This window comes from Canis aureus, chromosome 29 (genome assembly GCF_053574225.1).
Source record: "Canis aureus isolate CA01 chromosome 29, VMU_Caureus_v.1.0, whole genome shotgun sequence".
NCBI lineage: Eukaryota > Metazoa > Chordata > Mammalia > Carnivora > Canidae > Canis > Canis aureus.
The window spans coordinates 3,580,868-3,605,019 of record NC_135639.1 but is presented as its reverse complement, the minus strand read 5'-3'; the positions used below and the strand labels follow the sequence as shown (position 1 = coordinate 3,605,019).

General features: G+C 50.5%; 1 long non-coding RNA gene across 1 annotated transcript; it reads left to right on the top strand.

Annotated features, from left to right (window-relative positions):
* The first annotated feature begins 568 nt into the window (after nt 1-568).
* Nucleotides 569-10,779, top strand: LOC144300934 (uncharacterized). The gene is made up of 5 exons (XR_013367674.1): nt 569-704; nt 1,836-2,074; nt 6,083-6,150; nt 6,758-7,671; nt 8,075-10,779. It is a non-coding gene; the product is annotated as an uncharacterized LOC144300934 (long non-coding RNA).
* The last annotated feature ends 13,373 nt before the right edge of the window (nt 10,780-24,152 follow it).

Genomic DNA, 24,152 nt, shown 5'->3' with positions numbered 1-24,152 from the left:
ACCGATTTATGAAACAGCCATAATTTTCAGCTTATGGACAAAGAAATAAAAGTGTTGACACCATTATTGTAACATCTGTGAGGGGAAAAATATGAGCCGATTTCTAAGTGCACAAATGGTACCAGAGTTATAAAGATTCTTTTATGCTTAATTGTATTCATTATCAGCAGTAATTATTTCTAACACAAGCAGTTTCTTCCAATTTAATGTCAACCTAAAAGGTTAAGACCTTATGATAGAGTCATTTCTACCTCATGATTTGTTGGGTCTGCAAAGTTAGGCTAATTGGTAAAGCAAGAATTGCTTCTGAGAGCTCTAGTGCCTGGGTTTCCGCTCGTCTGGATAGAGTAGATCTCTCCGTTAACGTCACCAAATGGTACAACCAGGCAGAGTTCAAAAGAAGTCCCAGGCTTGCGCTCTGTGCCATGTTTTTGTCATCACTGGAGAGTCTCCTGGAGGTTGTCTCTCCAACATCCTTGTAAACCAACTTCTGTAACCGAGGATGCTGATGTTGAGTGATGCATGGGAGTGGGGGAGAAGGCTCCAGAATGTTCTGGGGTTCCATTTATGGATGAGGAGCTGGCCTCACTAGCTTAGACAATGAGGGCACATCTTCCTTGTGCCAACAGATAAAAGCCACTGTGATCTGAGTCCTATTCACAACTGGCAGAGGTGACATCTGATCCTCAAGCTTCATCCAACAGGTAACTCCTTTTACCTGGCGGCTCTGTCTCCAAAAGATGGTGCCATGAAGGTAACTAGTAGTGTGAGGGTTGATGGGACCACCATTATGCTGGATAAATACCGAACATCAAGTGTGCATGCCGGAGGAGCTCCGAGGGACACAGAGTGTTTCATCCTAGCTTTCCAAATAGCCTCGGAGAATAGTTCAAACATTCTGCCTACAAGGCCGTTTTGAGGCAAGAGATAGCCCTGGGGATCTTGTCATGGCCACACTGAGACAGCAGCCTCCACCCTCGTAGGACCCAGTTCAGGAGCCTGGAGTGGATTCCTCAGCTCCCCTGTCACCTCATGGCATCACCCCCTTGCCTGCTGACATCAGATGTCAAAATACTAGAAAGCTGCCAGTCGCTTTTGACTCATGTCTCTTCAGCCATTTGAGATCAGCCATCTCTTTGCATCACCTGTTATAAATTCCAGTTTGTTTTACCTTAAGGAAGTTCTTTGTCAGCCCTGTAAGATGGCAAGTTCTTGAGACGATGACCTTCCTTTCATGTCGACCCAACCACCCCAATGCTTCTGCCAATTCCTGGCACAGTAAGTCTCATGTTAGCTTTGACTTCTTAGAAAACAGTCGAGGCAAGGCTTGAGCGTGTGCCAACATCTTACTGAAAGGCGACTCACCAGGGCAGTGAGAGTGAAGGAAGGAGGGTGGGAAGCAAATGCGAGGTGATGTGTCACCTCCCTGGCCCTGCTTTGCCATAAACTCCAAGCTACCCAACCACAGCTTGGCAGATGCACTCTCTCAGACTAATGAGATGTCACCAGATGGACTGTATAGAAAAACCATGCCCAGAGTAGTGTCTGCTGCAGGGAGTGATGCAGAGGGACTTGCCCTGCCTCCCATTTGTCAAAGTACTCCCAACATGGAGCCAAGCCCCCCTCACACCTGAGTGTCATCACCAGGGGAACCCTTCACAGCATGATCCAAAGCCCATCTGCCTAGGCAGGACTGGAGCTCAGACACCTAAGACTAGGTGCTTAAGCCCACAGTGACCTGTGTTTAAATACTGATTATTGTGGGCTCTTCTATGACTGCACTGATATGACAGGGAAAGAGACCTCATCATCAACATGATCATCATTTCCGCCAGGTTGACCAAAAGACAGTCCCAGAAAACAACTCTGCACCCTCAAGAGCATGAGCCTGAGCCTTTCACCGTGCAAGACGAATGACCCTCACTTTGATACTTGGTGCCACCTCTAACAAAAAAAAATTACAATAATATGACCGTGATTCACTTCCAGGAAGTAATTTGGATATGTGCCGATGAGGAATGTCTGCCAGCCTGCAGTGCATTTGTCTTTCTTCTGCCCACCACAGCAAATTCAGGTCAGATAATTAGCACTTGTCTTTGTGCCTTATGCTTTCTGAATTTCTGCAGCACCATGAGTAGGAGGTAAAAGTTCTGAAACCTTCCATGAGGTTGTTGTTGCTATGGAAACCACTCCCTTGGAATTCTCATACTTATTCCCAGTTGGTGAGCAGGAGATGTTCCAAACCAAATACTGAAAGAGTTCTGAAAGCCAGGCAGAAGACGGGAGGGCACGGGGAGTTTGGGGAAGTCCCCAGAAGGTGACAGTAAGGATAAAGGAGTCAGGGAGGATGAGGATATAACCTTCCATCTGCTTCTGTCTGGTGAAGAAACCAGGACCCCACATACCTGTCCTTGTAATGTGCCAGCCTGTTGGGAGCCCCTTGCCCAGCCCTACCGTGGCAATATGAGCCTGCGTCTGTATAATGCTCACAGAGCTGGACTGACCCCTTACTATCACCTTCCTTCTCAACTAACCAGCGGCTTGACCTTGGGTGAGCCGTGCCCTCTTTCTGGGCCTCCTTGCCTGCATCTCTATAAACGAAGGCTTCCAGCTGGCTATGACCCAAGGCCTCTCCCTCTGCTCTAGGGAATTATGATGCTTTTAACTGGGGTCTTCTGGGCTACGGTCTTCTCCTAGAGTGAACCAAACTAAGATCTCTAATTAATTTAGGCTTGAAGGTGCCTCATCTGTAGAAAGGTCCTTGCAGGAGTGACAGCACCAGATCTTTCTGCCCAGGGAGTTGGTCATCATGACCGACTTCAGTTAGCTTCAATAGAAATCTTTATCAGTAAATTTTCTGTTTGTTTTCAAGTCATTTCCAATAATATTGTGAAGAAAAAGCACAGTGGACGGAGATGAGACTATTTCAGTTTTTATAACTAGCTTGAGAGGGGAGGTCTGATGAGTATGAGTACTCACTCCTTCAGATGAGGAGACAGAGGGTCAGAGACGTCAAACGGTCGGGAGCCATAAGGATAGGACATGTTTGAGGCATTCCATCCTCTCATTCTGCCCGGTGCCAGCCTCTGGTGTAACATTCTCTCAAGAGGAAAAAATGCTTACCCAGTTGTTAGGCACCCGAATTCACTGCTAGGGGAAGCTTATGGATTTGAACTTGAACCTTGGCCCTTCTTGGCTTGTGGGTAATATTTTGTAGCAATGGATTGTTGCCCCAAGGAGACATGAATGTGTGTTAAATGTTGAAGATACATTCTTGCTAGGTCAAACTTAAAAAGAAAGTCTTTAGATCCCAGGGTGAGGGAATCCCTGGGTGGCTCAGTGGTTTAGCGCCTGCCTTTGGCCCAGGGCATGACCCTGGAGTCCCAGGATCGAGTCCCACATCGGGGTCCCAGCATGGAGCCTGCTTCTCCCTCTGCCTGTGTCTCTGCCTCTCTCTCTGTCTCTGTGTCTCTCATGAATAAATAAATAAAATCTTAAACAAAGAAAAGAAAAAAGAAATGAATCCCAGGGTGAATGGCAGTCTATGGTAAAGAATAAAGATGGAAGATGACAAGGAGTGGGAACAGAAGAGGCTGGCCCAGTTGCTTCACCCACCTGCAAATCCTCTAGGAGGAAAGGGAGATCCAGGAGGAGATGTTGACTTAGAGCCCCTTTGACCCTGGGGGTGTGGGTGAGGGTCATGGGGGGGGGGGGATCCTGAGTCCTCCCTCAAAGGAGTGCGGGTGGCCTTTTGCATCCCTTCTTTCACTCGGGTGCACCCAAAAATTTTTAAGAGGGAAAAGGATGATGGTTTGTACATGAAAAGCTATTTCTCCTTGAGCAGTTAAAAGTCGAATTTCCAAAATTTCAATGTATGCATGTGTGGGAGGCGCCGGGATGGGAGAGAAGGGACGGAGTTGGCTGCAGGGTTTTCAGGAAAGCAGAGGGGCCCTAAAATATGCATATGCTGAGTACTATTTGGGCGCATTTTCCCTGAATTTAAGGGAACTTATACTATGGTTGTGCCAGACTATATACAACAAATGTCTCAGGCTATTTGGTTTTTGTTTCTGATTTTTTGAGTTCTAACTGGTTCAAACATATTAGGGAACAAAGCATCCATATTTTAAGAATGATTTATGAATATATCCTGCTACAAACCAATTTAGAATTCAGTCGCCTCCATTCCACGCTGAATTAAAATACTGACATCTGCCAGGAGCAATCGGTCGAGATGAGTTTGAGGTTTGGTTGTTTTGTTTTGCTTTGTTTTAAAATACAGTACAAAATGATTTTAAGTGAAATTCCCAGGAATATAATTCGGGGCAAAGACAATCGAATGCTTAATGAACTCTATTCCCGAGCCTGCTATTTTTATTCCCGTTCGGCTTCTCTGCTTCCACGTCCCCGCGCAGCCCGCGGTGGTGGCGCGGCGGCGACAGAGGCTGAGCCCGGGCCCGGGCCTTGCAGCTTCAGGAGGAGGGCGGCTTCCAGAGAGAGGGCTGCAGCTCGAGGGGCACCCCCCACCCCCACCGCCCGGAGGCTCTGCTGGGCTGGCACGGGGACCTAGGCGGAGACAACTGCCACCTCCTTGGCAGGTTGCTAATAAACATTCACAGCAGGAAGGAGGCCCTATCTGGAGCCTGGAAGCCTGTTTATAAGAAACTCTCATGAAGTCATCAGGGTCAAAGTTGATCTTCCTGTTATTAAACTTGGCTGAGAAGGTTCCTGTGGACTTTGGCAGCAAGTCAACATTCTTCATTTAAATGGAGTCGGAGGAAAACAAGGTAAGGGAGCACCTTCGTGAAGCCCCGGGCAGCAAGGATGCTCAGATGCCGGGGTTGGGGGGCAGGGCCCCCCCACTCCCTGGGAGGTGCTCTCTCCTGAGATGCCTTCACCAGGTCAGCTTCCACACAGCGGTCGGGCACCTGGACCCTGAGGTCACTAGGAGGCTGCCCGGCGGGTCACCGGGCGCGTGTCCCTGAGCTGACGGTGACACAGCCTTGGCCTCAGTCTCGGGGACCGCGAGTGTAGGGTGGTCAGCAGCATCTTGTCCTCGTCTCCGGGCTGTGCCGCCCACCAGCCGGCAGCCCCGGGACTGAGGGGTCATAAATCCCCCTTCCCCCCCTGCTGGCTTCTTTCCCAGGAGAGTCTCCGGGTGCCTCGCTTGGCACCGGTGGGCCGCGCGACTGCCAGAGGCCTGGTCCTGGGAGCACGCACCAGCCCCACGGCTCTGCTCTCCAGGCCAAGGGGGCTGTGTGGGTTCTAGCGAAGTCGCCTTCCCCCCGCCGTGAAACCCCAGAGACATTTACCATCCGGCCTTCGGGGGAGGCTTTCGATGACACGATCGCCACGGGAAGCACCGGGCTGGTGTGCGCGTCGCCGGAGGCGCTGCCCTGGGCCCTTCTCCTGGGCCCTCCTTCCCTTCACCATGCTGAAAAGGCATTTCTTAAATTCTTAATGTTTTATTTTATTTTTTAAAATTTTTATTTATTTATTCATGAGAGACAGAGAGAGAGAAAGAGGCAGAGGGAGAAGCAGGCTCCATGCAGGGAGCCCGACGTGAGACTCGATCCCGGGTCTCCAGGATCAGAACCTGGGCTGAAGGCGGCACTAAACCGCTGAGCCACCCGGGCTGCCCTCTTAATGTTTGAGACACACTGTGGTCCCAGGGCTGGATTGTAGCGTCTGCGAGGAGGAGGGTCTGGCCCGGCCCTCACCTCTGGCTGCACCTCCTCCAGGATCTGTGAGCGCACACACCCCGCTCCCGTGTTTGTACAGCTGCCCGGGCTTCCCCATTTGTTCTTATAAGTCCCGGCAGTAAGTAGAGGCTGACTAGTCCCATTTCTCAGGTGAGGAAGTGGAGGTTAAGGCCACTGTATGCAGCTCTGCAGCTTGGCAGCAGGGGCCAGAGCTCGGGAGCCCGACTGCTCCACCGTGGGGCTGCCTGCCAGCCCGAGGTCACAGTCGCCAATGCGCTATCAGGGGATGCCCTGGGACAGGGCATCGCTGACTGGAGAGCCCGGGGCACGGAGATCTTCTATGCAATCTAAAGTCTTTCTTTATTCCCTTTTCCTTTCAGGATCATCTTGCCTTTAAGTCCTCAAGAAACCTCCAGCCAAGTAGGCCGAACACTGTGTCCTCACGCTGGTGCGTCTCCAGGGCTGGTGCACGCATATCGGCACCTGCATCCGCAGGAAGTGCAATGGTGGGAGGTCTGGGGTTGGGGGGAGAAGGATGGGAGGTGTCGGCACGCCAGGACCCCTGGAAATCCTGAGGGAGGGAGCCAGACGGCACGGAATTTGGGGTGGACAGCTGGCGACCCTTGGGTGACCTTGGTCCGACTTGGCAGTTAGAACTTCACGCTCTGGACCCCCCTCTGGGCAGCGGGGAACCACCGGTGATGCGGTAGTTGCACTTTCAGATTTGCGCCTGGGGACCCTCGCTCTGGCAGAGGGAGGGGAGAAACCAGGTGCAGCAGCAGGGAAAGGCCCAGAAGGAAGAGAAAACCCAGTAAGAAAATGGCAAGTCACTGAAGCAAGGGCCGCAGGCTTGGGCAGGAGGCCCGATCCAAGAAGTCTCAGAGGAAGAGCCCTGGAGAGATCTCTGGCTTGGGGGACGTGGGGCCCACGCTCTCCGCAGCCTGGAGAGCAGAGTCTGGGAGGACTGGGCTCTCCCAGGATACACTGGGGCTAGTGGGAAAGAGTCACAGGCGGGGCCTTTGGTCCTGACGGTGGCCCCCGCACATCTGAGGCAGGTGGTGGCGGACACCTGCACCCGCAGGCCGGGACCGGACAGGGTCTCACTCAAGACGAGGCAGCGGCGGCTCCCGTGGAGGGGGGTGAAGAAGGGGAGAAGGGGGAACCCCGGGGCGTGTGTGAGGCCGAGGAGGTGAGCAGAGCCCGGGGAGGGGGCGCTGGTGCGGGCAGGGGTCAGAGGAGCCACGGAAGCGCCTACGTCTTCCTTTCTCCCGAAGGGCGGGCAAGCCACGCACCCCAGCATCACTCTGCAGCCTGCAGCGGCCTGGGGCTCACGCGGCCGTGAGGGGGGCGCCCTGGGGCTGCTGGTCACCCCCGCCTCGCCTTCTGTGTCGCAGCCCCCAGGTGGCCCTGTGAGCGAGGCACCGAGCAGGAACGCTTCCCGGGGCGCAGCCTGGGGCCCGTGGGCTCCCCGGGAGGAGGGAGGACGGCCGGGGGCTGCGTCCTGCGTGACACCTGCCCCTGGGCCTGCAAGAGGGGCCTCCCGCCAGCCAGCACATGTCAGAGGAGTCTTCCGGGCACCCCCCCACGACCACGGACGTGCTGCCAGGAAAATGTCAGTGGGCGACAGCGCTCCTGGCAACCGGCGCTCCGCTTCTGAAGCTGCTGCCAGCCCAGGCGGTTTGCCTCCTGGACGAAGGCGCCGTCCGGGGGGTATGCGGGTGGCCAGGGCCGCAGTGTGATGACAGGACGCACCTGTGGGGAAGGGGAAGGCACGCGAGTGACTCGCAAGGACACCACGGGAGAGGAGGCTGGGCGTCGAAGGAATAGGCGGTGGCACAGGTTTGGATTCGTCCAAGTGCCCTGTGATGCCAGCAGCCTAGGCCACCTGCTCCTGGGAGCGCTGTATCCTCCCCAACACCTGCACCAGCCAACCACCCCCGCTGCACCACTTCCAGCCCCTCCCCTGCAGGTTAGAGACCAGGCCCTCCCTGACCACCTCCTCCCTCCAGGGCGAGGGTAGCAGGGCTTCCTCCAGCCTGGCCCTTCCCTGAGTCCTCTGTTCCTCCACCGCTCGGACCCCGGTTGTCCTGCCCGGGGTGGAGCCCAGAGGGCTGCAGAGGGCACGTGGCTTCCCGCAAGTGCTGAGGATACAGGTTGGGTTTATTTTTCTTTATTTTTTTAAAATTTTTATTTATCTATGATAGTCACACAGAGAGAGAGAGGCAGAGACATAGGCAGAGGGAGAAGCAGGCTCCATGCACCGGGAGCCCGACTTGGGATTTGATCCCGGGTCTCCAGGATCGCGCCCTGGGCCAAAGGCAGGCGCCAAACCTGCTGCGTCACCCAGGGATCCCGGGTTTATTTTTCTTTAGGCAGTGGAAAAGCAAAAACCAAGACCCACTGTCCAGTCTGAACAGTCAAACCATCTTCTGGAGTATTTGGCAGAAATTATTTTCTCAGGCATCAGATAAGAAATAAGCAGGAGAGACCAATACTTCATTCAGTTCATGATGATTCTTACGGCAGAAAGAAATCAGCACGAAATAAAAGTGACAGTGGCTAAAACGTGTATGGTGAAGCTGTCAGAAATATTGAAATCTTTTGGCAGACCCAAGTCTGTAAAAGCGATCTAGAAAATACTGAAACTGAAAAATATGATGACGGCAAATAGAAAGTGTACACTGGCAAAAGCTAAAGTTAGTAATATATATATGTATATATATATATAAATTTGCACAAAAATACTGATCTGTGAACCCTCACTGCAAATTTGACTTGAGAGAGAATTCATCTTGGTGAAAATAATTTTGCTGAATAATTCCTTGCCCAACTTTCCGTACAACAGCTAAATATTTCCGTTGTTCCTATTTTTGTTTTAAACGGATCTAACCAGCTTTGTTCCCAGAAGTACTTTCTCCTCCAAAACTCAATGTTGATATGATTCTGTGTCAAATATTTGCATTTATAAAATGTTATCCGAGTGTTTCGAGAATGGAAAGTACGAGGACACAACAACAGAATCAAAGTACGGTAAACTAACTTCTAGTTCCAGTCAAGATGGAATAGACGGGCTTTCCCCTCCCCCGACCCCTCCAGTAAGTACAGCTAAAATCCACAGACATGACATGTAAAATAAGCATATGACTCAATGGTGTAAAGAGCAACGAGACTGGCTGGAACTGTGCCTGGAGAGGCAGCACAGTGGTGCGGGTCCCGGGTCCTTCCTTTATTTCCTGTCCGTACTGAGTGAGGCACTGGACAGCTGTGCAGCCCTGACATCCTCACAGACACACACCAAAAATAAAACAAAACCCAAAGGCCGAAGAAAAGCTTTTCTTCTCCAGCCAAAGGACCAGGAAAGGAGTAACCTTTGACATTACGGTCAATCATGGATGACCGTGATAAAAAAATTTTGTTAAATTCGACTTCATCAAAATTTAAAATTCTAAACCCACGGCAGACTCTCTTAAGGGGACCAAAAATCAAGATGCAGACAGGGAGAAAGTATTTGCGAAACGTACCTGGCCAAGCTCTCAAAGAAAGAATGCTCCAAACTCAACCGTCAAAAGCGCAGATAATTCAATCAGAAAACGGACAAAAGGCCGATAGTTCAGGACAGAGGATGTGTATGTGTGGGTGGCAAATAAGCACATTAAAATATGTTCAACATCATCACACATTTGGGCAACGCAAATTACACCCACGGCGAGGAATTCCCGCACGTCTCCGGGAATGGCGAAAAGTAAAAATTTCGCCGATTACCCGATGCGCTCGTGGCTGCCGAGAAACTAGATCTCTTATTCGTTCCTGTGGGAAATGCAGACGTACACAGGTTCTGGAAAACAGCAAGGCAGTTTTTTAAAAATCTGAGCCTACTGGATGACCCAGTAATCACATTCCTGACCATGTAGCCCAGACAAATGAGCACTCTGTCCACACACGAGTCTGGACGTGGAGGGTTCACAGCCAGATACTGAGACAACCCAAACGTCCCCCAGGGGGTGAGCGGTCAGACTCACTGGCGTCCACCCATATCCACGCACGCAGGAACTTCCACGGCTCTCCCGGGCGGAGCGCAGGGTGAGAGAAGCCAACCTCCCCAGGTTATGTGCGTTAGGATCCCACTCCTAACGGAGGGATGGAGAACACACTAGGGTGCGGGGAAGGGAGCGGGGCGTGCACCTCCCTACAAAGTGACGGCGCAGAGGAGATCTTGCTAGACGTGGAGCAGTTCAGTGCTTGACTGCGGCAGTCACACCAACCCGCACATGTGGAAGATTGCCCAGACCTACACACACATAAGTGCACATAAGGCAAAAATCTAAATAAGGTCTGAGGCCTGTACCCAAGTTCACTTCCCGGTTTTGCTGTCATTACCCCGTAAGCTGTTGCCTTTGGCAAAAACTGGGTGAAGCGAACACGGCATCGCTTGCATGATCTTTGCAACTTTTGGAGAATGGATCATCGGGTCAGAATGGATAGCTAAATGCAATGCTGTGGACCCGTACATGCCGGGTCTTGAGCCGTCATGCTTGCTCCTGGCTCAAAATTTCTCTGACCTGACCCCATCCTGGCTCATGCCCCAACCCAACCTTGATCATTAGTAAGGAGTGGACTTACATTGATAATATTTGCTGTTTCCCAATCTTTGCAAATGCTTCAAATCCCTGTGGTTTTGAATATGCCATTTTCTTCGTTTGAAGAGCACTGAGGGCCCTTCTCAGGTAGGATGTCAGCTTCATTCTTTGGAAATTCAGTTCCAAACTCATTCTTCTGGTGCACCCATTTTAATGAGAATTAAACACATCAATTAAATATCATTAACATATGAATCAAGTATTAATAAGGATTCAGTGACTATATATTTGGGTCTATTACAATCTACAGCTGTCCCGTGTCACATGGCATAGGCTACAACCGAATCACAATTCCCCTCGTAGAGCCATATTTTTGACGGTGAAGGGGAGAACGTGTCACCCCTAAATATGCCTCTTTGGTCCAAGGATTATTTTGAACTGATTATTTTGAGAAACTGTAGGTACAGGAGGAGCTCTGAAATGGAGCCCTTTTTATTTTTTTTAAAGATTTTATTTATTTATTCATGAGAGACACACACAGAGAGAGAGAGAGAGAGAGAGAGGCAGAGACACAGGCAGAGGGAGAAGCAGGCTCCATGCAGGGAGCCCGACGTGGGACTCGATCCCGGGTCTCCAGGATCAGGCCCTGGGCCGAAGGTGGTGCTAAACCGCTGAGCCACCAGGACTGCCCTGGAGCCCTTTTTATAAGGGAAATTCATATTAAAAATCTCCATGTGTTTCTCCCTCTCCACACGCAAAAGAGGAAGATGACTTAATCACAAGAAACCCTTGTCCAAGGAGAGGGTGCCAGGCTTGAATCTGCATCACGGCTCTCCGCTGTCAGGGCCCCACCCACGTCCCCGCACCCCACTCCCACCATCCCCCTATTGTCATCAACTGGGGGTGGTGTGCCAGGTGGAGGTGTGAGCCACCTTGGAGAGGTCCACTCCGGTTCCTGGCACCTCCCGTGTCTCCATAGACGTAGATGCATTAATGAAGCTCTCCTTGTTTTTCTCTTGTTGCCTGTCTTTGTGGCAAATGTCCTCAGCTGAAACCTCAGAAGGGTAGAGGGAAAATATGGGCAATTGGTTCAGAGGAGAGAGAAATGTCCAAGAATCTCAGTACTTTTGGTCATGTGACCAACCTGAGAGCTCATGAGTGTGTGTACGTACATGTGTGCACACACACACCCACACGCATGTATGCCCTATTGGCTGTATATTTTTGTGTGTATCGTAACATGACGCAGGTGTACATGATCCATATTTGTGTATTGCGTACCTACATATGTACGCGCACACGCACACGCAGAAGCCATCATTTGGCCACAGCACCTGAAATGCTGATGGAGCATCTTCCGGCGACACAGCCTCTGTCTCTCTCCTGGTGATTGTCACAGCTTCCTCGGGAACCACTCTTCCGCCCCAGAGTCAGAGGTGGGGGTGAGTGTGCCGTGCCAGGGCCACCTGCTCCCGATGTCCCTCAGCCAAGGCCTTGCTGGCAGTCCACCCCAAGCAGACTCGTGCTGCCTGTCAGGGCAGAACTACCCGCAAAGGACACTGTTGGACCCCAGGCCCAAATTCCTTCCTTCTTTCTGTGGATTTTGCATCTCATGCCCCGATTCCCAGCCTCTCACCACAGCTGAGGGGAGGCAGTTTGTCCCCTCAGCATGGCACCAGCTCATGCTCTCTGCCCAACCCTCTCCAGCCCGGTGGCTTGGCCACCCTTGAGCTTCCCCAGGGACACCAATGGTGGGCCACCACCCACTGCACCGGGGTCTGCGCAGCTCCACAGGGGCCTCACCTCAGTGGGCAGCAATCCCCACCTTGGAGAAGCAGAGGGGAGAGGACCCACAGAACAGCAACAGCTCTTTCCGGGGCAACTCTTCTCCCAGAGCCGAATCTCTGAATTCCAACCCGATATCCTTAATCTGGCTGGAGTATCCCAGATGGGTGGGCTCTGCTCTTAGCCACATCCTTCATGAGTTCTGTACGTGGTGATCGGTCACATACTCACTTGGATATTTTAAGTCTACGAGATTGAAGCTAAAGGGAGAAAGTGTCCATTTAATATCTTATTAATAACCTTTAGCAAATCAATATTTACCAAGTGACCTTTATAAGTAAACTCCCATGTTTCTGAGGCCTCAAAGTCCCTTCCACCTTGGGCATCTAGAACATTCTACACCAACCACTGGCCATATGGTCCCTGAACCAGGTTCAAAGCAGCCACTGTCAGCCTAGGGCACTAGCTCACATGCCCTGTGACCAGCCCTGTGACCACATGAAGCTTTGCTGGCCTGCGACGCCTGGTTTTGCAGAGGTTTTGACAGGCAGACAGTCCTTAGGCCCCTTCTCTTTCTAGATAGGATGTAGAGGTTCATGCAGGTAGAGGGGGTTGGCAGATTGCTCTCTTGACAGAACCTGAAGTAAGCTTTTGGACTGGGGCTCCTCAGCGGGTCCTCTGTTCTGAGTAAGCATGTGTTCCCAGCTCGCAGTTGGATGGCCTGTTCCAGGATCACTCTGCTCCCTAGGTATAGTTGGTGCATGTGTGGTGTTTGTACTTCATCTTCCTCTGACCTTGGTGCTCCTTTCCAACTGTTTCAATAGCTTCGGTAGGCTTGGTTATAGAATTAGAACTTTTTAAAGACAGGGCAGCAAAATTTTATAAACCGGCAATGTCTAAAATGTCAAGTGTAATCACAAGAATTCCATTATTTCCGCTGTAGAGCTGAAGGGAAAGTTGAATATTACATCCAATCATTTTCATCCTCTGTGTTGATTTGCTTATTTCGCAAAAGGTGCTCTGGAGGCTCCAAGTTGTGAGGAGAGGTATGACCCAGCCTGTAGTACCCTGGGCCAGCACTGGCCTCAGATGCCTGGGGGTGGTACCACTGGGTGGCGGCAGCTTGGGAGCATGGCTCTGGAATGGCCCACGTGGACGCATACTTCAGACTCAACCTACAGGGAGTCAGGCCATTCCAAATGTTTCATAACTGACCTGCTCCCGGTGAGATATTTTAAAACTTGGATTTCAGGCAGTTGTCAAAACCTGGCAGAGCAGTGACCCTCCACAGCCCCGAGCAAACCCTGGAATCCCACTCTGCCCAGAATGGATGGATTCTGATTCTATCCAGCATGGAGTGGTGGAAGGGGCCAAGGACTCAGAGTTGAACTGGACCAGACTTTGCTCTGAGAAGCTGATGGTGATCTGGAAGGAGAAACAAAGACCAGCAGAAAACGGAAGCCCGGCCTGAAGTTATCATCACACGACAACATAGTGATTAATTAGCTAGGAGTGCACAGCCCCCTGGACGGGCATGTGCAGTGAGAGGGAGACTGGAGAGATCTCTTGGCAGGTCTTGAGAGATCTGGGCAGCCGTAGGGATATCGTCTAACCCCATGGAAGCTCTCTTTCCTTGGCTGTAAAATGGATACATGGCGATTCCACCATCACCTCCCATGCCTTAGGTGAGGATTGACTGTGATTCTGTGTACGTGCCCAGACCACAGCTTGGTGCCCTGCAGCAGGTCCCTGAGTGTCTGTGACACCGCAGAGGAACTGCATGGGATTGGAAAAGCCGATCCCCTTGGCTGGTCTCAGTCACGGACCTCCAGCCTGAGGAAAGGCAAACCAATGGGTGAACAGTGTCCAGGGGCCTGGTGGTCTCAGACAGCAGAGGATGTAGGAACAGGGCCATTAATGAGGATGACTGTCAGTCCCGTGTGGAACCAGATACATCCTCATTCCTAAAAATGCCAAGTTATGTGTTAAATCATTGGGGGACATCTTGATTTCTGTATTTCTATATTTGTCTCTATCTATCTATCCATCCATCCAACTATTATCATCTCTCTACCCATCTGTTCATCTATCTATCCATTTATCTATCTTTCATCTATCCATCCATCATCTCTGCCTTCCTCCTCTTTTTCTCCCTGTTGGCCAGTTCCTCTCTATCTCCTCCATCTCCAGGCCCCAACACCAGACTGACTGAATCAGAATTTCTGGAGTGGAGCCTGGAAATGTGCATTTCTTCAATGTCCTTTGGTAAACACTTAGGGGATTATCTGTCTTATGGGAAAGGCCCCTCCCACATCCACTTGAATGGCTACCATAGAACCATGGCCACAGCAGGTTGGTCCAGGCTGTGTGTCTCTCCGCAGCCAATCAGACCCCTTCTGGGAACTTGTCAACCAGGAAAGAGAAGCCAATCCCTTAACACTGTGCGAAGCTGTTAGCCAGCTGTTGGAAGCCATGTTTCCTCTCCATCAACAGAGACAAAGGAGGCTGACACACTCACAGCATGAAGGATGAGCGTAGATGACAGACGGAGACAGTCTCCAGGGTTCCAGGTATGCAAGAGTCCCAGCCACATCTCTGCTCTGGGGTCCCCAGAGCTCTCACAACCAGCACCCTGCTGGCTTCAGCTGCCTGGGTGGGGTTTTGCCAATTGCAGATGAAGAGCTTCTAGTCAGTTCCAATCCTGAGCCTCCTTTGGGAATCACCTCCAGGGAGAATTTTTCCAGATATCCTCCATCAGATCCTTGAAAAACACTCTTTGCAATTAGTCATATTACCTTCAAAATCCTTGAGATGGTTTAGTCTTGTGATCTGTAAACTAATTTCTTCTCTGTAGCTGACTGTAGTTTAGAAAGAGATTTTCATGGGTTCCATGGGTAGATGTTAGAGAAGGAGGGGGGAAGGAGGGAAGGAAGGAAGGAAGGAAGGAAGGATGGAAGGAAGGAAGGAAGGAAGGAAGGAAGGAAGGAAGGAAGGAAGGAAGGAAGGAGAAAAAAGGAAGAAAGCAAGCAAGTAAACGAATAGCAGATAGTCTAACGTAGGCCGGTCTAGTTCAAGCCCTGGCTCTATCCTCCACCCCGACCACATCAATTTGTAGATGAGGAAACAGAGGCCTCACGGGGCAGACACACCAGCAGCTTGACAACATCAGACTGGATGTAGTGGTGTGAAAAAACCAGAGCTCAGACTTCTTTGTTCTAGAATAGCCGCCTCCACGTCAAGGGTCAAGATTTTTCAATGGGCTACAGGAAGAAAATATTAGAAATTCTATTTATAAGTTTTGAATCTTAGACTTTCTGAGTCTTTATCTTATGTTCTAAAATATATATCATACAGAAAAAATATATATATATACACTCATGCACCCATCCTGGGAACAGTATCTCACTGACAGAAGTGTGATCAAAGAGTTAGGTGACCAATACCACCTCCTCATCCTAACTGGGTGAGTTTGAAAGCACTCTTACACCTGCCCCACGTTTATCACACCTGTGCTGGGCCTCACGCACGCCCATCTGCAGATGGTTCTGTCTGCAAGCGTCCTGTCTGGCCCAGCCCAAAATTGGACTGATTACCACCCGGCCAAAGAGCCCTGTTAGCAGAGCCAGCTTGTCACTACTTAAGGAAAGCTAAAAAACTAAGGCATTGGGGGCGCCTGGGGGGCTCAGTGGTTGAGCATCTGCCTTCAGCTCAGGCCGTGATCCCGGGGTCCTGGGATTGAGTCCTGCATCGGGGTCCCCGCAGGGAGCCTGATTTTCCCTCTGCCTGTGTCTCTGCCTCTCTCTGTGTGTGTCTCTCATGAATAAATAAATAAAATCTGAAAAAAAAGAAAAAAAGAGGAAAGCATTGAAGTCCACAAAGTAAAGATGTTTGGGTTCTGAGAGATTTGCTTTTATGTTTCAGAACAAAAACGAGGGTGCTCGGGAACCCTTCTTTATTCCAAGCCTGGAAGTCAGAAGCGGCAGTCCGGCGGGGTGCCTGGCTGTGCTTGGGCGGCTGTGACCGCCGGACCTCAGGGTGCATCCCATCCGTGGAGGGGACCGGACACCTAGGACTCCGGGCCCTGGCACCAGCCTGCACCGTGCCCTGTGTACTTCCCCAGCCGGGGCACCAGGACTCAGCTTCCCAAGTTCACAGGACAAGGCCTAGTTAGCATTTCAGTGTTGATTTTAACCGGGCATTTTAAGTGCCCCCGTGGGGGTTCCTGTTTGCATCTCAGACCCAGCCCCTTGCTGCTGTGGTTCTGGGGGTGGCCTGGTCTGTGGCATGTGGCTTCGTTTAGAGCCTGGGTCTTCCTGACCGGCACAGCGTTGGCCCTGGGTCCTTGCACCGAGTTTCATATTGTTAATAAACATGTTTCCCGTGACCCTGCTCCCTGATATCTGGCATATTAACAAGTAAGTGCTGCTAGGGGAATAGAAACCAGAATTATACCATCAGAAATCATATCGGGGGGGGGGGATCCTTTGCCTCTTGCAATTGCAGGCTGGCTTTTTTTACTGTAATAAAAAACAGAAGCCATGAGGAGTTCCTCCCTCCCTGGCACTGAGGAAGGGGGGGCGTCTCCTCAGCCACAGGAGCTCACCTCTGGAGTGAAAACGTTCAGGATCGGGGAAGCTTTTGTTTGTTTGAATTCTGGAAGCAAATTCAAACTGTATTTTCTGACGAGGAAGAAAGAAAGGATCATAGGACATGAAAGACTGAAAAAGAACTTGTATTCCAGGCACAGATTAGAACAACGACAACGACAACAATACAGACACAAAGCCCAAAATGACACCTTGTACAAAGTCAGAGGTTTTGGATTTTGCATGTGATAAAGAGAGTGCAAGCCCCCCTCCCCCCCCCCCCCCCCCCCCCCCCCCGCCGGCCCCTTTGTGTGAGAGACTTCCCTTGTCAGACTTTCCACTGGTGTCATTTTAAAGCCTGGGTCCGTGTGCACGGTTTAGGAGGATCATCCAGGTCTTAGAGACATGGCATCTACTAACTCAGTCGCATTCATTGCATTATGCACGTGAGATGGCTCAACCTGGCAAGGTCACGTCATCTCTCCTGAACAAAGGCCAATTTTTCACTAACCAGAGCCACCGGAGGCCAGACTTCAGATCTTCTGGTTTAAACTCCTGTTTATTTGGGTATGGCACCAAAAGAAGCAATCTCTTTATGTTCCAGCATTTCTGGAAAACCAGCTGTTCTAAATTTGGTTTAAAACATTTGTTAAAGTCACCAATAAATGAGGGAGAAGGAACCAGGCTGGCTTTGCAATAGGAAAAAGCTCTCAAGTTTCCTTAAACAAGACAGGCCTTCCCTCTAGATCGGTTTTATATTTGAGGTTGTCTTTGGGGGATTGTTTCCATCCAGGCATGGGGGGGGGAGGGTTTTTCCAGCCTGCATCCTCCTCGAGCAAGCCCAGCTAACCTGATGCTTAGGAGCCAGGGCTGTTTGCAGCAGGCCTGGGGACCCAGGTTGGCTGAGCCCTCGGAGGGAGGCACCAGAGGAGCTCAGGGGCCCCCGGCCAGCTGGGTGGCACAAATGGAACTGTCAGGGACCCGACTCGTGGGCACAGGTCCTGAGGTTCGAGAGCATTCCCACAGAGAGCGTGACCAAGCAGGTCCTCAATGGGCAGCAGTGGGAACAGAAATTTTCAAACGAGGAACACTTCCAACACTGTAGTGAGATCCTTTGTCCAGATAAAAACTCTGGCCTCTGCCTGGACTCAGCAGGCCCCTCTCCCTCGGAGACCCCGAGGCCCCGCCGATGACTCTCAGAGAGGCCGGGCCCACGGCTCCATCCACGGGGAGCCCGGCCCTGAACACCCCAACCAGGAAATGGGGCGTCAACAAGCGAATGTACCCTGTGCACGATCCTTGCATTCCTGGACCCTCCTTCATCTCAGAATAGGGAGAGAATCACAGCATTTCTGCAAACAGTAGAGAATAGGATCGAAACAGGGCCCCAGAAATAAAGTTTCCGAGTGATGGCACCTTCTTTTTCCTGCAAGCAGAATACACATCCTAAGGACTCAGGACTCCCTGTGAGAAACCGCCTGTAATTCTTCATGGACGCGTTGCCCAGAGCCCCCACTCCTCCCCACGTCTCGCCCGGGGTTGCCCTTGCTCCCTCTGCAGCCTGCCACCCCCTCCCTCGGATAGAGCCCAGATGGGTCCAATGTTTCAGACGTTCTGATCTGCTTTGACCCCAGCACCCTGGTCTGACAGATGGCACTGACCTCTCCCAGGACAGCCCTCGTCTCTCCACCTGGACTGTGAGCCCCGGGGCCCCGGTGCGTCCTGCTGGAACCGGGCCAGGAGGTCTGCCCGTGTGCCAATCACAAGTGGGTGTGGATTAGTGGACACTACCGGGAAATGCTTTGCCAAACCCCACATCAGAAGTCACAGGAGTGAAAATTTTTCACAGGGCATTATACTCTGTCACGGTGAAATGACGTTTTCCAACATCCAGAGAGGTGTGTAAAGTGAATGCTGAACGCAAACCAGAACCATATTGTAGCCCTCTTGACATTTCCAAAATAGTGACCAATAAAAGTTGCTATTTATGCGTGCCCTACTGGTGACACTATTAAATCTTTTGGCTGCACTGTTCGGGGAAGGTTACAGGCTGAAAGCAGTGTGAATTGGAACCGTGTCTAAGTTGGAATTTTATCTGGCACCATTTGGCTTAGACTTGGACTGCTAACCTTCAGGTTTAGCCATACTGCAATGATTCAATAGAGGGCTCACTGCTGTGTGGCATTTTTAAAAAGTGTGCACAAAAAAAAAAAAAAAAAAAAGCCAGAGAGAGAGGAAGAAAAGCTTGGGCACGCTGCCCACACATATATTTTGTTTGGAAAGAACCATTCTCCCAACTTGGAGGATAAAAAGAGATCTAATTTATTAGCATTTCAAAAATCGTCGTGGCCACAGAATGGGTAAACAGGGCGATCATGATTAATCTAAATTGAAAAGGCACATTTTGTTTATTAGAGCCCTCAACTATCCAAGCTACATGTTTTGTAATAGTTCTGATTTTTTTTTTCCTCCTTACCCTTCAGAAGTGACAGAGAAAAATCTATTTCTTGGCTGAAGTAATCTCAGATAAATTAATATCATTTTTCATATAAATTTGTTTGGGGAAACTTGAAACTATAGCATAACCTACTGATTTCATTATTTGAATTAAGTTTAAGAAATCCTACAGCTGTCTGCTGTCAACATTTAAACCTAGTGTCCACTTTCAGCTGGGCACTTAATATACATTTCACCTGGTGGCTCAATAATGTTTTAATGCAAAAGTACATACGCGTGAAACAGGCCCGGAGCTCCTCTGAAGCTTAATAGCAGCAGAAGAGCTAACAATTAGCAGTTTTGTTTTCCGGGGCTTGAAAGTTTTTCCTGGGCTGTTTCCAAAAATTGTGTTCCCCATTTTTGACCTTTTTGGAGTTTGGAATCAATGAACCACATTGCCTTCCCTAGGAGTGTCAAGCACGGAATAAAAAATTGCATCACATCATTTTTCATCGTGGCCAGATGAGGTCTGAGTGGAGGAACAAGGAACAGGATAGAGAGAACATCTGAAAAATTGGCTCTGCGAACTGGAATGTGATTCTGCTCAAAGGGGCCACTTTTTTTTCCCCTTTCTTTCCAGAACAGGCAGGTTGTAGACAGATCTGGGTCTTAGCCTGCCACCCCAAGGGCCCCAATGTCAAGAAATAGTGATAGAACACCACTCATTTATGCAACATCTGTAACACATATAGCAAATTATTAATAGCTCAATATGCCAATCTGCCACTGTGCATTTTTGACATCGTAGGGGCCAGGAGCACGGAAGTTTTGCAGCTCAGAAATGAAAACGGTGCTCTGGATAAAAATTAAACACAGGTGCTTTGAGTCTGCGTCCGTGAAAGGGAACATCACTGACTGTGTTGGACACATCGTGCCCGCGCTTCTAGCTCAACGCAAAGGTTAATAGAGCTAATCTGCTGTGGACACGGGCATCGGCATTATTTATACCATGTTGTGTCACTTAATGCTAATGTCTATGATGCTGACAGTGCTGTGAAGAGCCAATTATGCCTCTTGCAGCAACGGAGGGTACTGCAGAGGACCAGGGAGTAGAGGCCTTTTGCTTACAAAGAAAACAAAACCGAAGCCACGGCACAGATCAAAGCCCATGGCAAGTGGGAGCTGCTTGACATTCACCACATGCCACGTCCCCCCTCCTTATTAGCCACCACTCTGAGTTTTGGAGATAGAAACCCCCTCCTTCCACCGCAAACCTTCACCCTGGTTTTTTTTTTTTTTTAAACCGACAACAGAATCTTGTGTTCATTGCTTACAAATTAACACACAGCAAGTATCCTTATTGTTGTTGAGTTCTTTTTGTTTTTTTTTTTCCCTAGAATATCACCATTTGAAATTTTCAACTGTCTGCGTCCCGAATCCCTGCAGCAGAATGCAGGCAGCCCTTGTTTAGAGAACGTGTTGCTCGGCGTCCGCAGTCGTGCATCCTGAGCTCTCTGCCGCAATATGAAAGCTATTTACCCCCAGTTTCAAGTCAACCTCCGAGGCACTGCTCCCAGGAACTCGGGGCCCGGAAAGTGAGGGTGGTGGAATTAACCCAGGACAGCCTCAGCCCGGCCCCCAGCCTCCACTCGCCGACGGGGATACGCCCAACACCTGCCCGCAAACCGTTACTGGGCGAGGCAGAAAGCGATGTCAGGGGAGGCCACGTGCCTCCAAACCCAGCTGTAAGAGGGCAGATGGCAACTAGTCACATCTGTTTCTTTTATGTCTTTTGTCCTTGTTGCCTAGTGTACCCTCCTGCCTGGTGGTCATTGCAATCTGTCATGGGGGCGGGGGGCGGTGGAGAAGCAGAGCTGGTCATTTCCAGGTCCGGGCATGCAGGTGAGGATGAGGCCTCCAGGCAAGAGCTCTGCCCGCAGGACAACCGTGGGGTCAGGGTGTCCACCGGAGCTTTCCACTACCCCCTAGCAGCCTATCCAAACTGAGCGTGAGGGACTGCGCCTGAGTGGAGGGCGGTGGCCACCTGCACCTGTCGGTGTCGCCCATCTCCGATGGGAGGCGATGCATCAAAAGGAGAGCAGAAGGAAACCTTGCCTCTTGCCAGTCCTGAGGGTCAGACGGGAGACGAGGCAGCAAAAGCGCCTCGGGAACGTCTCTGTCTTAATCACTGAGAAGCTCAGGGGCCTCACTGGAGGGAGGGATCTTGCTTGGTTTAGGCTACTAGAGCAAAAATAGCACAGACTGGGTGGCTTATCAAACAGAAATGCATGTCTCACGGTTCTAGAGCTGGAAAGTCCAAGGTCTAGATGCCGGCAGATTTGGTGTGTGGTGAGGACCCCTTCCGGGTTCACGGGCACCTGTCCTCTCACTGTGTCCTTACGTGGTGGAAGTCACTGGAGCCTTTCTCTTTGATAAGGGCACTAATCCCATTCATGAGACCTCCACCCTCACGACCGTATCGCCTCCCAAGGATCTCAACTACTCATGCCAACCCACTGGGGATGGAGTCTCCACATATGAACTGGGGGGAATAAATAAGGATCAGTCTGTTGCAGAAAGGGCTCCTGTTCTGGGACAAAGCAGGGCAAGCCCTGGGGCCAGGACCTGCTCAGCACCAGCAGGAGCCAAGTGAGGCCACACCAGCAGACTCAGGCGAGTCACGGGGACGGCCATGGTGTTCCGCAGGCCACACGGGCCTCTGGGTGGTGGTGACGGCCGCGAATCCTCTGCATCACACCCCCCTGCAGACCCTGAGTGGAGGGGAGAGGAGGACGGAGGACGGGAGGGCAGCCTCGGGGAGATTGACCCTTCTTCTCCAGGGCCCCGTGAACTCCCCTAAGGAGCTCCTTTAAACCACTGGGACTGAATTAGCTTAAAACTGGCCGGGTAATTTAGCTACTAATCAATGCGTGAGGGGTGGTGAGCGAACCGCATTACTTACAAAGAAAAGGAATTTTGTTTCTTCTCACAGGATTTGTAATGCGTCAGATTCCAGGAAAGCCTCATAGTCGAGCAAACTCTGTTGCAAACTCTTGTTCATCTACTTCCTTCCTGACCATATAGAAACACCGGTCTCGAGAGGATTCTCTTTGGAAAAGTGCCAGAATTCGTAAAATGTGTGTGTGTGTGTGGGGGGGGTACCCGAGTTCTCTGCGCTGATGACCGGAGGTCGGGGGGCTCCTCTCTGCAGCCGGAGCTGCAAGGAGATGGGCATTTCATCCAAATGCACCTTCAAAACAGCCGTGTGCGGGGCTCTGTGATAGTTTTGGCAAAAAGTGAAAGCACTCTTGAGAAGACCACAGGCTGGGGGAGACAGAAGCACCAAAGCGGAGGCTCGGCGGCAGCGGGCTGACCCCGTAAGACAGGGCTTTTCGTACATTCAGGGGAGAGAATTCCATTTATTGGCATCTTCTGTAGCATGACTTGGATTTATTGCATATGTAAATAAATGTATATTTATAGAAATACATTATTACTTTATTTCGAGATTATTACTGGAATTTCCTTTGCACTATTTCTTCCGTTTCAAGACATATATACATACCCATATATATGCATGTATATAAGCATGTGCAAATGCACATTTACATTGTTGTTTCTTTTTCTTCCTTTATTTGTGCTGCTTTGATCAAGTTACTGGCCATCCCTGCTCCAGCTGATAATTTGGACATTGCTCTGCATTTGTATCTCACTACTGGTCACCTTCTGTGCCGGGCATCTTGCACTTGCCCCCAGCCTGTCTCCATCCCTGTGCCCTGCGTCCGGGGGCTGAGCTGGCTGGACCACAGCTGCACCCCACTTCTTTGCTCCGGGGCTCCTGGTGAGCTCTGGGCAAGGAGGGCAATGGCTGGAAACTGGAAATCGGAGAGGAGAGTGTGTATCCTCAGCGCATGGGCTCCACACTTTCCACCTGCAGCTGCCCAAAGGCAGTTTGAGTCCTTTGAGGAAAGACCTCAGCTCCGGCCAGGAAGCTCCCTCCATACGTTGGAGACTCTGTTCTCCCAGGTCCGTGTTTGGCTCTGTGTCCTGCTAACCTGGTTCCCTCGTCCCTCACGTCCGGACCCGGTTGCTGCTTGGGAGTTACCGCTCCCTGGGGCACCGCAATATCCCTGCTTGTCCCTTATCGGACATTTCTCAAAGTTCCCCTTTTGAGTATGCCCTCTGCTTCCTGCTGAGACTGGCTGAGAATCCTCCCCTTCTTTGGAAACCATCGCCAGACAAATATTTCTCTAAAACGATGTGAAAACAAATTCTACATCCTTCCCCCAAAGATATTCTATTCCTCCATTTCTTCTGTGACCCTTCGATTGCTTCCTCTACCCTCTCCTCCCCAGATGAGGCCCTGGGAAAGACTTATTTCCCCCTTTCACAGCTCCCACTGGCTCCTAGGTTTGCTGGGTAATTTATTACTTTATTTCGAGATTATTATTAGAATTTTCTTTGCACTATGTCTCTTCTGTTTCAAGAAGCTCATGCGTCTCCAGACAATCCCCCATCACTCATTTAGATTTAACCACATGGTACAAGATGCGTCTGGCAGCTTCCTCTCTTTCTTCATCATTTCCCACCTTCCAATCTCTGTTCTGATCCATTCATTTGAACACAGCATTTAAAGACATTAACAGTTAAAATAATTGTTTTGGATCAGTAAGAGTAATCCTCGCGTCCGTAATCCTTTATGAAGACACTCCTCACTCAGCGTGGAGAGTGTAAGCCTAAAGCAGGATATTTCTCACTCTCTTTTGTTCCCCCCAACCCCAGAACTGCCAAGTTAGAATATCCTAATTGTACACCATGTATTATTGTGATTATCAGATTTGGGGGTCTGGACATTTGGTCTGAATGTGGCCCAGAATTTTTGAAGAGATTTCTCACTCAAGACCAGAGTTGCTTTGCCAGTTAGTTTCCTTCGATGTGGCTGTTTTACTCCACGGTTGGAAGGTGAAGTTATCTTTCAGTTTGGGAGATAATAGTGAACGGATTCTTAATCTATTATTTGGTAGCATTTGGCTCTGGAAAAAAAAAAAACTCACAAACTATACTCT